Source organism: Indicator indicator, chromosome 9, assembly GCF_027791375.1.
Source record: "Indicator indicator isolate 239-I01 chromosome 9, UM_Iind_1.1, whole genome shotgun sequence".
Taxonomy (NCBI): domain Eukaryota; kingdom Metazoa; phylum Chordata; class Aves; order Piciformes; family Indicatoridae; genus Indicator; species Indicator indicator.
Genome location: NC_072018.1, coordinates 19,518,179 through 19,532,585, shown reverse-complemented (window position 1 = coordinate 19,532,585; position 14,407 = coordinate 19,518,179).

Below are 14,407 nucleotides of genomic sequence, written 5' to 3'. Positions count from 1 at the left end.
AGGAGAGGTGAGCTGAAAATTAATTTTCAAGGAATAGAAGCTTTCTATCAGCAGTACCATTATTTTTTATTATTGGTTTGTATGGTTTAAGCACCTGGAACCTCTGTCCGCAAAGAGGTTTTCAACATTGCTGGTTGTTGCAGGCTAATGCAGGGGGAAAATCACTCTCGAAATAGGCAAAGGAAAGGAGCATGGTTTGCTCCCATTTTACAGATGGAGACCTGGTAATAAGGAGATGTTAAGGCACTTGTCCTCATTTATGCTGCCAGGGGTGGAACCCAGATCTCAAGCTTGAGTCCAACACTTTAACCACAAATCCCTCCTCTCTCCAGTTTCAGTGTTTAATTAATGATGACAATGTCTTCAACTTCCTCTTATCAAGCCACCCTTCCATCAATGATGATATTGTGGTTATTCCCCTGCTATGTGTGTGTCTGTCTTTCGTTTACTTTACCAGCTCCTGAAATCATGTTCACAAGTGTAGAATTTTCTAACCTTCTGACTCAAGTCCCTTCTTAAATGTGAAGACAAACTCTACTTGCAGTGCACACTCATTTTATGCTGCTGAATAATTCAGAGCAGTAATGGTAAAACTTCTTGGGATACGTGGATTAGCTGAGGTTTCTGCTACCATCCCTGTTGCCATCTGAAGTGAGTTCTGTCTCCTTCCTATCACCAGTTCAGCACTGTAGCCTGTTTTGCAAAGGCCTCTGGAATCAGAGGAAAACAGCTTCTTTCCTTCATGCTGTTTCTGCCTGAATCAAGAGATAGATGTCACTTGGTCCTGAAGGTCTTTCAGGTGTGGGAATTTCAGGCTTTGTTGTGTATTCTGGCAAATCTTATTCCACATATCCAGAATATTTATCTCTATCCTTTGCGGGCATCAAGAGAAGAGTTTTGTAGAGATTGTTTGACATCTCCACCACTTTCCTCTTGTAAAACCAGAACACAGATCTGACTCAGGACCAACTGTAGACCCTTGCATAAACTTTACATCAAACCGAATATATTTGTACTGCATGCCAACAACATTTTTTGTACTGACATCACTTGGAGGTGAGTAGAAAAGATAATCATATGATCATAAGTGACTTTGCTTCTTTTCCAACCTGGTTAATTCTGTGATTCTGTGTGATTAATCCTGTTAAGTTTTGGGCCCCTCACTATAAGAAAGACTTGATGTCACGGAGCATCCAGAAAAGGCCAACAAAGGCAGTGTAGGGACTAGAGCTCAAGTCTTGTAAGGAGTGACTAAGGGAACAGATTGCTTAGCCTAGACAAAAGGAGGCTCAGGGGAGAACTTCTTGCTCTCTACAACTATGTGAAAGGAGATTGTACCAAGGTGGGGGTCAGTCTTTTCTCCCAGGTAACAAGCTTGTTCTATGAACAAGAAGAAATGGGCTGAAGTTGTGCCAATGGAATTTTAGGTTGGACATTAGGGGAAGTTGTTTTGCTGAAAGGGTTACCAGGCTGCCCAGGGAAGTGGTAGAATCACCATACATGGAGGTATTTAAAAAACATGTAGATAGGGTGCTTAAGGACATGGTTTAGTGGTGGGCTTGGAAATGCTGGGTTAACTGTTGGACTTGATGATCTTAAAAGACTTTTCCAACCCAATGATTCTGTGATTCTATGACTGGGTGTGAAATAGGTGACACCTTTTTTAGGGTAAAGCTAAAGGAGAACGGTCTCCCTTTGTGTCTCCAGCTCCTGCCTCAAATCACGAAGGCTGAAGTCGCTGTGGACTGAGAACAAACCTCGGAGTTCAAACACATCACCGTCTGGCCTGAAGAAAACTCAGAGTGGGAGATATCATAACAGTTGCAACATAATCCCCAGTGCTGTAATCATTAATGAAAAATGTAAGTCATGGCAGCACTGTGAATGGGACTCATCTTGCCAAGCTTTTGATGTCTACAATGCAGACATTTCTGTTTTAGAGCTTTCTGCAATCAAGAGAGGGAAACAGACATTTGCTACAACACAATTAATCTGAAGTGCTTTAAAACATTTATTTTAAGAGGAAGTCAGCCATGCTCTAGAAGTATCAATGTTATTCTCTGCTGAGAGCTAGTCTAGACAATTAACTCAGATGGAGCCACATGCATGTGGTTGTATGGGTTGCTGCATTCTGCCTGATTTACAAATAGAGTGAAAGCAGCAAAATGTGTGATACCAAGAATAATCCAACAGAGAGTGAACTGAAAAAGGCAAGTGGCATTATATGGAGACATTTTTCCACCAGAGATTATTGGAAACCATCCTGAGGGCTTTTGACCAATATGTTAAAGATATTGGGGCATTCAGATTTTATTATAAAAGTGCTGCCAACTCATCACTAGTCCTTTTTTTCTCTTTTTTTCTTTCCCTGAATTAATGCCATTTAATTGTTAGAATCATTGTTTATGAATGGGAAATACTGGCAAGGTTACCTGTGGGAAGCATTTGGTTTCTTAAGGTTTATGGATTATTTTTCCTGAGCTGTTTTCTCTTGTAATTTTATGAAAAAAAATGTAGATACTCAGTGTGTCCTTACTGCTGCCAAGAACACCTGGTAGGCTGGTTATGTACAATAAAAATTCTCATCTGTCGACATCAAAAAGTCAATCCCACAGTCCATGCTGGGGCAGAATTCCCCTCCAAGGCACTAGAAATCCCTCCAGAATAAAGAAGGTAGAACTAGGGTTTTATTTTGTCTGGATTTATCTCTTCTTGTGTTTGGGATTTCATCCTTTTTGACAGAAAATAAAATGCTCTGTAGTTGGCCACTTAAACATCAGTTTGTGTCTAGGTCTCAGATTGGCATATACACAATATTTTGATCAAAAACATAAGACTGAGAGAGGAAGAGCAAGAACAGCATAGGTAAAGACTCTGTCACTCAAATTTGCAATGTTCCAGAGAAGGAAAAACTTGCTGACCCTCATGGTTACCATCCTATACCTTGAAGCATGAAATTTGACTACTTTTCTTCTATAACTGATCATCAAATACTCCTACTTTTTAAAACTCTGATCAGAGTATCTGCCTAACTGCTGTTCTACAGAATGAATCCATCAGTCTTGTTTTGTCCTTCATGTGGGTTTTGCAGGTTTTTTTGCATCTGTTAGAGTCCCAGTTTAATCTTAATGTGCTGCTGCTTAGCAGTGCTCATAACACTTGGGCATGCATTAATTGATCATTGGACATGGTCTCCTTTCCCATCTGTTTCACCAATTTGTTCCATTCAATTTCATCCAACACTTCTCACATCAAATTGTGCTGTAATTTCCTCTGCTGAAATTCAGCATCCTTCGTGTTTGACTCCTGGGTCTCTCCGTAGTTCTAATTACAAACCTGGAGGATTTAGTTGGAATTTTAATGGTAATATAATATTAAGCCTAAAGCCCAAAAAAGTACTCTGTATTTTGAAACTACCACGAACTGAGAGGCAGACCAGGCAGTGGGCTTTAAACACAAATGTGCAAAAAAAAACATTTAAGGAGACTTATCCCTAAATTCTTTCTTTTCCCCTTAACCCACTCATTTCATTAGGGAACATTTAATTTGTTAAATTGCAATTTTCAGACACCTTAAAGAGAAAAGATTCCAAAAATGTACTGCATATTTCATGCCAAAATGTTATTCCAGAGTTTGCCACCCATTTGTGTTTCTGTAGAAATACTTGCCTCCCACTCCTTGGCACTGGCTCAAAACTCTTTTTCTCAAAGGAGGTGCTGAAAAAGCATCTGAGTATTAATTTGTCTTTTGTGGGAGGTTTTAGTGTTGTTATAAATCACTATAAATCACAAATCAGGCTTTAAATGGGAGACTTCAAAAGCTGCTCACTGTGTAAAGCTGTGAAAATGAAAAGCTTAAAGCAAATGTTATCTGGATGTGTTGTATTTAAATTGCCTCTAGCAGGCTTTAGCAGCCTGGTTTTGACAATTTCTGACCTTTGCTTCCAAATGGTGAAGGAAAGTGTGGTGGGCATCTCCTCCTACATTGACAAACATGATTCAAAGCTCCATTTGCCAAAGGGAGCTGCTTCAAGTACCACATTCAGATCTGTTGGGCAGACTTTTCCAAGGATTATTGATAATTTTCCCAGTGCTCAAGATGAATTTAAGGTCTTAAGCACCACAACAGCACGTCTTGTTCTGATATGAAATACATATGATTCCTGTGTGCAGTTCTGAATGTTTCAAAACCCCAGGCAGAGACCCCATAATACCCTATATTTACATGACATTTTCATTCTGAGGTATTTTTCTGAGTCTGATACAGCAACCATGTGTAGGTAATTATCAGTAATCATCACTAATTGTTTTTGCAATTCTTTTTCCATTTTGGCCTTAACTTTGAAACAGCCTCTTAACATGAGCTCATCAAAATGTAGACTTTGTGAACACAACATTTCTGAACAGGAGCTGTATAGGAAGTTTGACGAGACAAAGCGTTCCAGCTTGGAGCCTGGCCAGGACACAAAAGTCATTGCTACAAGTCATGAGATCTTTAATGCCCACAAAGTGGTCAGGACCTCCGCTGAGTTTTACGAGTGCAATGTCTCACCCAAAGAACAACTTCTTCAGCAGCACAGTACCCCATTGTATTGCACTGGACTAGTTCATGTGCAAGGAGAAGAGTACCATTCAGTGAATCGCTCATGCCAATGTGTCCGGCAGACCAGACTGTCTTAGCGAGTCTTCCAATCCAGCAGACCACCTGTCTTGGCTCACCACATGTGGCTGAACTCCAGTAAAAGATGGCAAAGCTCTCAGCCTTCTCAGATAAGGCATCTGTCCAGCTTTACTAAATTTCGTTCATACCTTCCTGCTTTAGCCCAACAGTCTGCAGAGCAGACGGGAATTCAAACAAGGGCTGGACTGCTCTTCCTTTGGATCTGCAGCAGCTGAGGTTTGCATCTGAACCCTCTGGGCGGTCTAAAGATAATAGGCTACTGAGAAAATCCACTGAATCAGCATGTCCTAACACCACCTAGGCCAATCTACCTTTCACCACATGGGGCCATACTTCAGGTGAATTAAAGACACCCTAGCTGAGTGAAGAAAGCTGTGGAGATTGCAGCTGCTTTCCCATCTTCATTGGAGGTTTGGTTGTTTCTGTAAATGTATGGACCCTGCTGTGAGTTTAGTCTAGCAATGCAGAACTGGCACAATTTCCATAAGACAAGAACTGTGTGCAGCTCTGCCCTTTAGAGCTGATGCTTGTTTCAGTGGCTTTTGAACATCCAATAGACTTATGGCTAAAAAGGGGAAGACATATTGAAAACTTTAGGTATGTGATGAATCTGTAGATTTGTTTTAGAATCTCTAAGCAACTGCGATAATTATGAGCCTATCCCAGATTCACTACTGACAGTTCAATTTGCTGTTCACGTAGATCATCTATGCACACCATCAACTGATGGTGCTAGGAGTGAAGACCAGGCCATTATTTTCTGCAAAAGATAAGGTGAAAGATTACCACATTATTTAAAGAAATCTAACTTTAAAATCTTCCCTGGAAAATCTAGGCAGAGATTAGAGGACTTTTGGGAAGAAAGTCTTGTAGTTTGTGGGAGGGAGAAAGAGAGTAGATAGAAGAAGGGAGGGAAGAAAGTAAAGTATTGCCAATTTTAATTTTTCCTCTGGTTTGTTAATTCTGACATAGGGAAGGTGGAATAGCTCCTGGCTTTTCTTTTATTGCGATTATACTATATAATGTTGGCAAATACACCTGGAGCTGACGATAGAAAATTTTCAGTAGCACATTGTTATGAATAAACTAAAAAAAAAAAAAAAAGAAGCCAAACACAAAACTGAGTGTGTGGTTATCTTAAAGTGACACCCTAAGGCCTTACTGTTGTACTTTCAAATTTTATAAGCCTGTCACTCTGGCAACAAATAGATAAAAGAACAAAGATATGTATTTTCCTTTGAAAGTGAGGAAAGCATTTGTAAGGTTAATTCCTGTGGTCTTTGTGCAGGTAGAAATCTTGAGCAGTTTTATCTGAGTAAGATCTGAAAAAAGACATCAGGACTTAGCTAGCCAATGTACTCTGATTCTGTTCTCTCTTCCACCACTTAAACAAAAAACAAACAAAAAGCAAAATTTAAAAAAACCTATGGAATTATGATTGCCTGACATAATGTACAGGAAGTAAGAGTGTAAAATAAGGAATGCTCCTGTGTGATAAATGTGTTCTTGAGTGGTACATATCATCTAAGTGCTGACATTCCATGTTCAAAGATATAACACTGAGGCTACTGTTTTTAATTCCATAAACTTATGTCTTTATAAGAAGTATTTGTATAATAGTTGTCTACACTTTTGTTCATATATTCATGCACACACTAACATACACAGGCATGTACATTAATAAAATGTCATTCCTTAGAGGCATTCCTTTGCTGAAGGATTCTTGAAGGCAAGAAAATCTTAGCATTTCACCCACAGGTAGATCTGAAAGCACTTTCAAAGACCACATTGGTTTTTTGCTCTGGTTTGTTAAAATCTATGAATCTCAGATGGTTTTTCACGGTAGTAACTCAGAAAGCAAGACAAAACTGAGGGCAGGGAATAACTTGTACTCATTGATTTGGAAGCTGTCCCACACTTGATGATTAGAAAAGACGAAAGCGACTTTTCTTCCTGTTTCCTCTCAGATTACTATTTCTGCAAAAATTCCAGGTTCACTCATAAGTCCCAGAGATCTGGGAGTGCATCAACATGACAGAGCTGCACTGCATGGGCTGTGGCAGTGTGGAAGAGGTGAGTACTTCCTTTCTGAATCTTTAGTTTGAAATCACAAATGTAAGAAGGGTGGGCCAATACATGCTACCACCTTGTAATTTTGGCTGTTTCCCCAGTGTACAGGCTGTTGCCATTGCATGGTTTCAGTCATTGCTTCAGCAAATAATTCATTATATGAAGGAAGGCTTTAGAATGACACTTGGGAATGGAAGACAGAATATGGAAGACTTTTTGGGAGGGTCCTGTATAAGCAGAAAATAAGCCTCAATACACATTGTTAAAAACAAATTTGAAAAATATTTAACTCCTGCTCAAACAAAAAAATATTTCATACATGGTCTAATTCCTTAAAAAGTATTTTATTTCTCTATAGATGAGTAACAGCTGTGGTTAGGTTTTGTACAGACAACAAATTTCAGAGTTTGAGTGCTCCTGGGAAGCAAACACTCATATTTCTGGTATTTACTTCTTCTCACTAGAAAATTAATCCTGAAGAAAGAGTCACTCCTTCTGAATAATATCCTGAAGCCATGTATCTTTACACTCGTTAATAGCAGGTGGCATCTGGGTCAAGATCACAGGAGAAGAATTTAGCAGGTGGTCTCATGAGGTGACTCATATCACTTCTCCTTTCTGCTTCTTAGAAGTGAGGGAGGTACTAACAAGAAAGATGGTGCCAAAAGGAAGCAGTACCAGTGACTCAGTGGGTGGCAGACTCTCAGTCAGAGCTAGTGCTGCTCCCAGTCATCACCTAAACTGGTGACAGGAGGGCTTGGGTGGGACAGACATAGCATATTTCAGACAAGGGGAACAGATCGTAACCCAAATTCTTATGATCTGTTTTCCTGTAATGACTTTTTTTTTATTTATTAGCAGCTGGATCTATGCTGATGTGATACAAGATTGGCTCCCTAACTCAAAGAGATTATGAATCAGTTAGAGGGCACACATCATTGAATGGCTTGCAATGGGGTAATCAAAAGAGTTTAGGAGAAGAAAAGTCTGGGGAATGAAACAGAAAGCTGTTAAACCCCACATATTTTATTTTTTTAAAAGCAATCCAAACTAGGATAGCAACAAGATAAATAACTAGTCTGCTGTTCTAAACAAAAGCTATATAACCTTTCCCTTCTTCTCTTCAATACAAGATGTAGAGACCATCTGTGTTCCAGTACTCTAAAGCCACTGGAAACTTCAGGGAGATGTGATCTCTCAAGCTGAGCATGGATGGAAGTTCAGTTTTATTCCCCAGAAAAGCACTTTAATCACCAACCTATTATACAGAACAGAAGCTGTCTCTGCCCACCTGTACTGTGAGGATCCTTCATCCATGCTCTAGGAGCACCTACCAGCATGGAACTCCACTAAGTCCTAATGGCCTTTCAGTACTTAAGGGGGACAGATTTTTGTATTAGGGCCTGTTGCAGTAAGACAAGGGGCAATGGTTTTAAAGTAGAAGAAGGGAAATTCAAATTCAATATAGGGAAGAAACTTTTTACAATGACAGTGGTGAAACAATGAAACAGGTTCCCTAGAGAGGTGGTAGATGCTCCATCCCTAGAAACATTCAGGATCAGGTTGGACAGGTCCCTGAGCAATATGATCTTGTTTAATATGCCCCTGCTCACTATGGGGCTGTTGGACTAGATAACCTTCTAAAATCCCTTCCAACCCAAAGCATTCTGATTCTATAATTGCTGCTGTAGAGAAAAATCCTCCATGTTCATGGAAATGTCTACTTTAAAACAATGTAAATGAAGGCATGAGCAACAGAGAAAGACATCCTCAAGGATTTTCAAAAGATACCCAATACCTCCCAGATAATGTGAGGTGACCTTCATGCAGCAGAAATTTTCATAGCTTTCTAGAAACCAGTGTAGTCTTGACAAGCCTACATTGTAGCTGTCTGTAGAAATGAATGAATTAAAAAAAAAAATACCAGGGCAAAATGTTTATCTAAGGTAAATTATATTGGATACCTGGACTTTGGTGCAAACTCAGTGATTTATAGTGGTCAAGGCTATGGGCCAAATCTTTTACTATACCTTACATGCTCAAGATGCTCAAAATGATTAAAGATGCTCAAGAAAGAACTTCCTAAAAATAGAGCTTTTCTTCTAGAAAACAGTGAGTGTAAAAGAAGCTTAGGGATGAAGCTGTCCAAATGGATACACCTTTACACAGTCACAATTTAAAAAAAAAAAATTATACTCAAACAGTTCCAAGACAGTTTTTCTTCACCAAATGCAGATCTGGAATATTTTTGTTCACATCCTGATAGATTTTATTGAGTGATAATTTATAAGCCAGCTGATGTCAGCATAACCAGAGTTTAGCATAATTTCTTCTTTTTTTTTTTGCTCAGCAGAGTTATATTTATTGGTCTGTTCAGTTACATTTTAGTAAGGTGCAGCATGAGCCAACAGAACATAACTCTGAAAAACTACTGTGAACGGGGTGTCTCCATGTATTTTATACTCCCTCTCATGCCTTATATTCTCATAATATATTAAAGGCTTCTAATGCCACCTTCCAAGAAATTTTCAACTTTTGCTCATAAATAATTTTTAACAGTTCTGGCTTTTCTGAATATTTGTGAGTTTCATTTTTTTTATTCCCACTTTATCTCATGAAATGACAACCTCAGGGCAAATGCCTGATTGACTGACCCACATTAGATATTTCAAAAGTGTCTGTGCAGAGTTCAAATGTCACCAAACCAGCTCAAGAGACCTCTACAGAGTTCATCAGGTTATCATTTTCCTACAGTTTGATTTGTGGTTCCTCTGCTTCAGTAACTGTAAAGAAATTAGTTCCTGGCTAGACAGGAACTGGTAAAATGAAAGTGATGTTGGTGGAGGTGTTAGTGACATGGAGATTTTTTTTTTTTCCCTGTAAATGATATTTGCCCTGTCTTGTCCCTTTGTGTTTCTTAAAGCCATTACTTAACTATCTGCTCTGCTGATTTGTTTGTTTTTATTGTTTGGTTGGTTGGGTTTTTTCCCTTCAGCATGTAGAAGTAACCAGATTTTCTAGAAGCCTTTCTCGACTGTTTCGTCTTTGTATTCACATATCTACTTGTTATGGTCTGCAGTCATCTTTCACTGAATATAGAGCTGGTTTGCTGACTCTCTTCCATGAAGCTGTTCTCTTTTTCTTAGATGTCTAGACATTCATGCATACACCTAGAATACAGAAGAAATAGATGTGAATTGAGGCTACAGAGCTAAATGCTGCTGAAGGCTGCTGAAAAGAAAAATTACGACAAATTTGCACAAGTGAAATCTCTGTCAGAAATCTACACAGCTCCTCCGGCCTCATTCATGGAATTTGTCCTATAACATACTTACTATTTTAAAAAAAAGCATGTGTTTTCAGGGTCAGATTTAAACTAAGAATAAATGCATCTTTTCCAGAAGAGGAATAGCATAAAATATCCTTCGTTACTTGCATATGTTTTTAACCAACTCCTGATCAGACAATAAATAAGCCAAAGAGGGAGGCATTTTCCTCTTCTAAGGAAATGTTGATAGTTAAAACTTTTTTTTTTCTTTTAAAGGAAATAAAAATACTCAGACACAAAGTTTGCTGGAGTTGGGCAAATTCAACAATTTATTCTGAGAGGAAAAGAAAGAAATAATTTTAAAATTAAGTTCTCCAAGTTATAGCAAGTGTGTTTTCCACTTTGCTCTAATTAGTTAAAATTTGAAAAGAAAACCTGATTTTAATGAAACAGAAATAAATCCATTAAGTTTCTTCTTAAAAAATGCCAAAACATGCCATTTGGAGTACAATCACTTGAAAATTTTGAGTGAACTTTCCTTGAGAAATGCGACAAAACTAGCTTTTCCCACAGAAATTTTTGGCTGTTGGCGAATCAACTTTTCTTTAAAGAAGATTTACAAAAACCTTTTGAATAACTTGATCATAAAGCCCTCAACATTTAATATAAGGATTCAAGAATCAGAATAATAACTTTTTGTCATTTCCTTTGACTGAAGTAAAACCATTGATAGATTGCATCTGTTCCTTGGCTTGCTCAGTCCGATTCATTAGGGAAAATGAGTACATGAGAAAAAACTGTATAGTAAGCAGTTTCAGTATCTTAAGTTCAACTTTTTGCTTTCAAGTCATCTGGTTTGATCCCAGATGTGCTGCTTGTCACATGAACATCATGGGATGCTGAGAAAATCCACCTTTGTGTCAAATTTCTGCGTAGCTTCACTTTGCCTCTAAAGCTGTGGCTGAGCAAACTTTAATTGACTCTCAGAGAGAAGTGTGATAGCAACTTAGTAGCTCCTAAGCATGAAAACCTTTGTTGAACAAGAGGAAGAAGCCAGGGGAGAAAACTGCAAAGAAAAGAGAAGCTGAAGAATGAAAAAGATACAGTCCAAAATGACCTTAGTTCATATACTCTGTGCCCTTAAGTAAGTGTCATGGGTAGCCAAAGGTCCCAGCAAGACCTTTGCCTGGTAGGCCCCAGCAAAAATGCCTGATCAGAGCACTGGTGTCCTTTGCATCCTGAGGACTGGCTTTATGGAAAGTCCTCTCAAAGTAGTACTGATGTGGGAGAAGCACAGAAGTCATGTAGTCTACAGTGTACCCTCGTAATGGTTGAGTCAGAGAAATTAGAGATGGAAAACACACTTAGGTCACTTGGTCCATTCCCCAACTTTTAGGTTTAAAGGTTGCTCCCAACAATGTGTTCTTCATTGCTTTGTCTAGTCAGCTTCCCCCTTTTCCCTGGGGGGACCATTCCACATACTAATGGACCTCGTTGTTAGGAAAATTTTCCTGATGTGCAGCCTAAATTTTCCTTGGCTCATATTCATCCCACTACTTCAGTTAAAACCTCCTAGTCAGCTCTTAACTTCTCTCCACCTCAGGCCCTTTTCTTCCATTAGAGGAAACAAATGAGTCTGATTGAGTAAAACCCTATGTGTTTAAAAAATAACGACGTCCTTACCTCCTAAGACTGATAGTCAATATAGAATTAGCATAAAATGCTAAGATTGCCTTATTTTATGTGGAAGAAATGAATAAGCCCCTGGAAGCTTTTATGACATGTCGGTTGGCAAGGCTTGAAAATCCAACATCTACCACCATTTGCTAAAACACATGGAATCAGTTTCCATTTGGAACAGATCAAATTGCTCTGGCTAGTCAGTCAAAGCTTGAAGTCCCATGCAAATTTGTAACTTTAAGACTTGTGAGTTCCCTTTCCAATCAAGGTTAGGGAATAGAGCTCTATACCACCTCACTGGTGATGTATATCATGGACCATGGGACACCAGACTGGTGTCAACAAGATTTTCAGTACTTTGGAGAATATAGAAAGAAAAAGTGAAGTTTCAATTTCAGCTTACAGTCAAGTTAACCTAAGAACTCAGTGTATTCTCCCATCATAGCCACTTGAGTATTTGATGATTTGATCCTGACAAAAGAAATGCCATTTTCTATTGACCCACAATAAATACTCTCAAAAAATTGAGGAAATTGATAAAGTAGTAGTGCAGAGGAGACAAAATGTTTCAATTCTTGAACTACTGACATGGTTTTAATATCTTTAGTAAAATAATTATCAAGAAACAGAAACAGTCTATGGCATTCTTTCAGACTTCGGAGGAGCCTCTTATTTTTGTTTTGTTACAAAACCAATTTAGTGCCATCACCATGAATCATCAAATAGTTCAGCTGGCCAAATTCACATTGTTCTGTTCAAAATATGTTTTGAATGATGGTTATAAGAAGTAAAGCTCTTTATGAAGGCTGTTGCAACAAGGTTTGTCTCTGAATAAAATAGGGTTGAAGCCAGAATTCAAGATCAATGGGAAATACTGAGCAGTAAATGGGAAAGATGTGGATCAGACCAGATGCTGACAATATAAGATGTACAACAAGCGTTGGGAACCACTCCTACAAGCAAAAGCAGTAGTGAGAAGTTACTGTTTCTGCCCAGCTTATTTTAGAGACACACTCTGCAGCAAAACACAGCAAGAGGTTGTGGTATACTTTTCTGTCTTCAACTTCTACATTACTGAATTCCTCTTTGTTGAGAGGGTGATTTCAGTTTCCTGATACTGCTCGCTATTAATGATTATTTGTGCTGTTGCAGCGCTTAGCATCTCCTTCCATGCTAAACTTTGCACAATGACAGAACAAAAACATATTCCTTGCTCTTAAAACGTACAGCTCACAAATAGAGGGTGAGAACCATCAAGGTTGAGGAGAAGCAGATGGACAGCATTGCTTAGTGCAGTGGTCCTGGCACATCCAGGAGAAAAGAGAGTGTCTCTTCACAGTATCTGAAAACCTGGCCCAGACTATGTTATCTCTCTTTCTTTTAAAACCAGTACCAATTCCCTTGTGTTTTACAGCCTAATTCTTCATGGTTAAGACAAGAACAGAACTTTAGTGTCCTTCAAGAGGAAAGAAAATTCTGCGTGGGAGAGGATCAGAAGCACCCAAGCAACCGCAAAATCCTGTGCCTTTGAACTCACATGTGCAGTCATGTGAGAGCAAGGTCTCCCAGCTCAGTTACCAGCTGGGAAGGCCCTTATGCTCAGGATCAGTCAGTTTCTGTTCAATTTCAGAGTGGTGCTGCCTGAGTGTTTCTCTGGCACATAGTGGACTCCAATTCATCTGAAGCCAGACAGGTTCTGTCTTTCTCTGTACTTCCATGCATCCCATAGATTACATAAGCAAAGGGTTTCCCAACCCATGGGATGGGTATGAAGAATGTGGCTTCAGTTGCTGGCATCTGGGTATTCAGGATATGGCCTCGTGGTTATGGGTGCAACCAACATCCTGACCCTAGTGTCCTGGATAATGGCTCATGGACTGAAATAAAGTGAAAAGAAACCCAAAGAACTCTGCAAAATGCTGTAGTGAAAGGTCTGGGAGGAAGCTGAATGCACACAGGCTGTATGGCTTTGTGGGCAGAGATGGGTGTCCACAGGGGCATCTGGCAGATGGTACCTGCTTTATGCTTCCCAGCCAGAGCTGAATAACCACCTTGTCTGTAGTGGGGAGCTCACTCTGAGGGTCTCTACGCTGCCAGCTTGCAGCTGGGCTAATGCAAAGGAATGTGCTTCATATAAATGATTCTTTATTAATTATTTTTACTGTAGGATTTGAGTGTTGTTACATGTGAATATGTGTACAAACATTGGAAGAACAATGTGTGCTAGAGAAAACAAAGTGAAAAAAAAAAAAATCAGGTTTCCTATTCCTCCTGGGTAAACCTCTGATTTCTCCCACTTTCTTGGGCTGCAGACTAATACAGATTTGTAGAGCCTGCTGCCTCCTCAAATAATTCCTGCTGGAGCAGCAGACATTGAGCACGTCACTTAAATCCCATGAAGATGTTTAGCTCCCAGTCCACATCCTGAGGAATTTAATCTCTGGGAGAAGGAAATGACCTGGGTGTCCCTCTCGGTGCTTTCCCGGCACAGGATAACTCATGATGTGGGGCTGGAGCTGGATACTTTGCAGGGGGTTCCAGTTTTATTGTCAGTCATATTCTCCTGAGCTCCCAGTTTCCTTCTTTCAGCTCCTCACACATCTGTCAGGGCCCAAATAAATGTGATATACTGATACTTCACCAGTTTGAAATGAACTACAGATACCAAACAGAGTATTAATTCCATTTACCTCCAGCCAACTAGAAGAC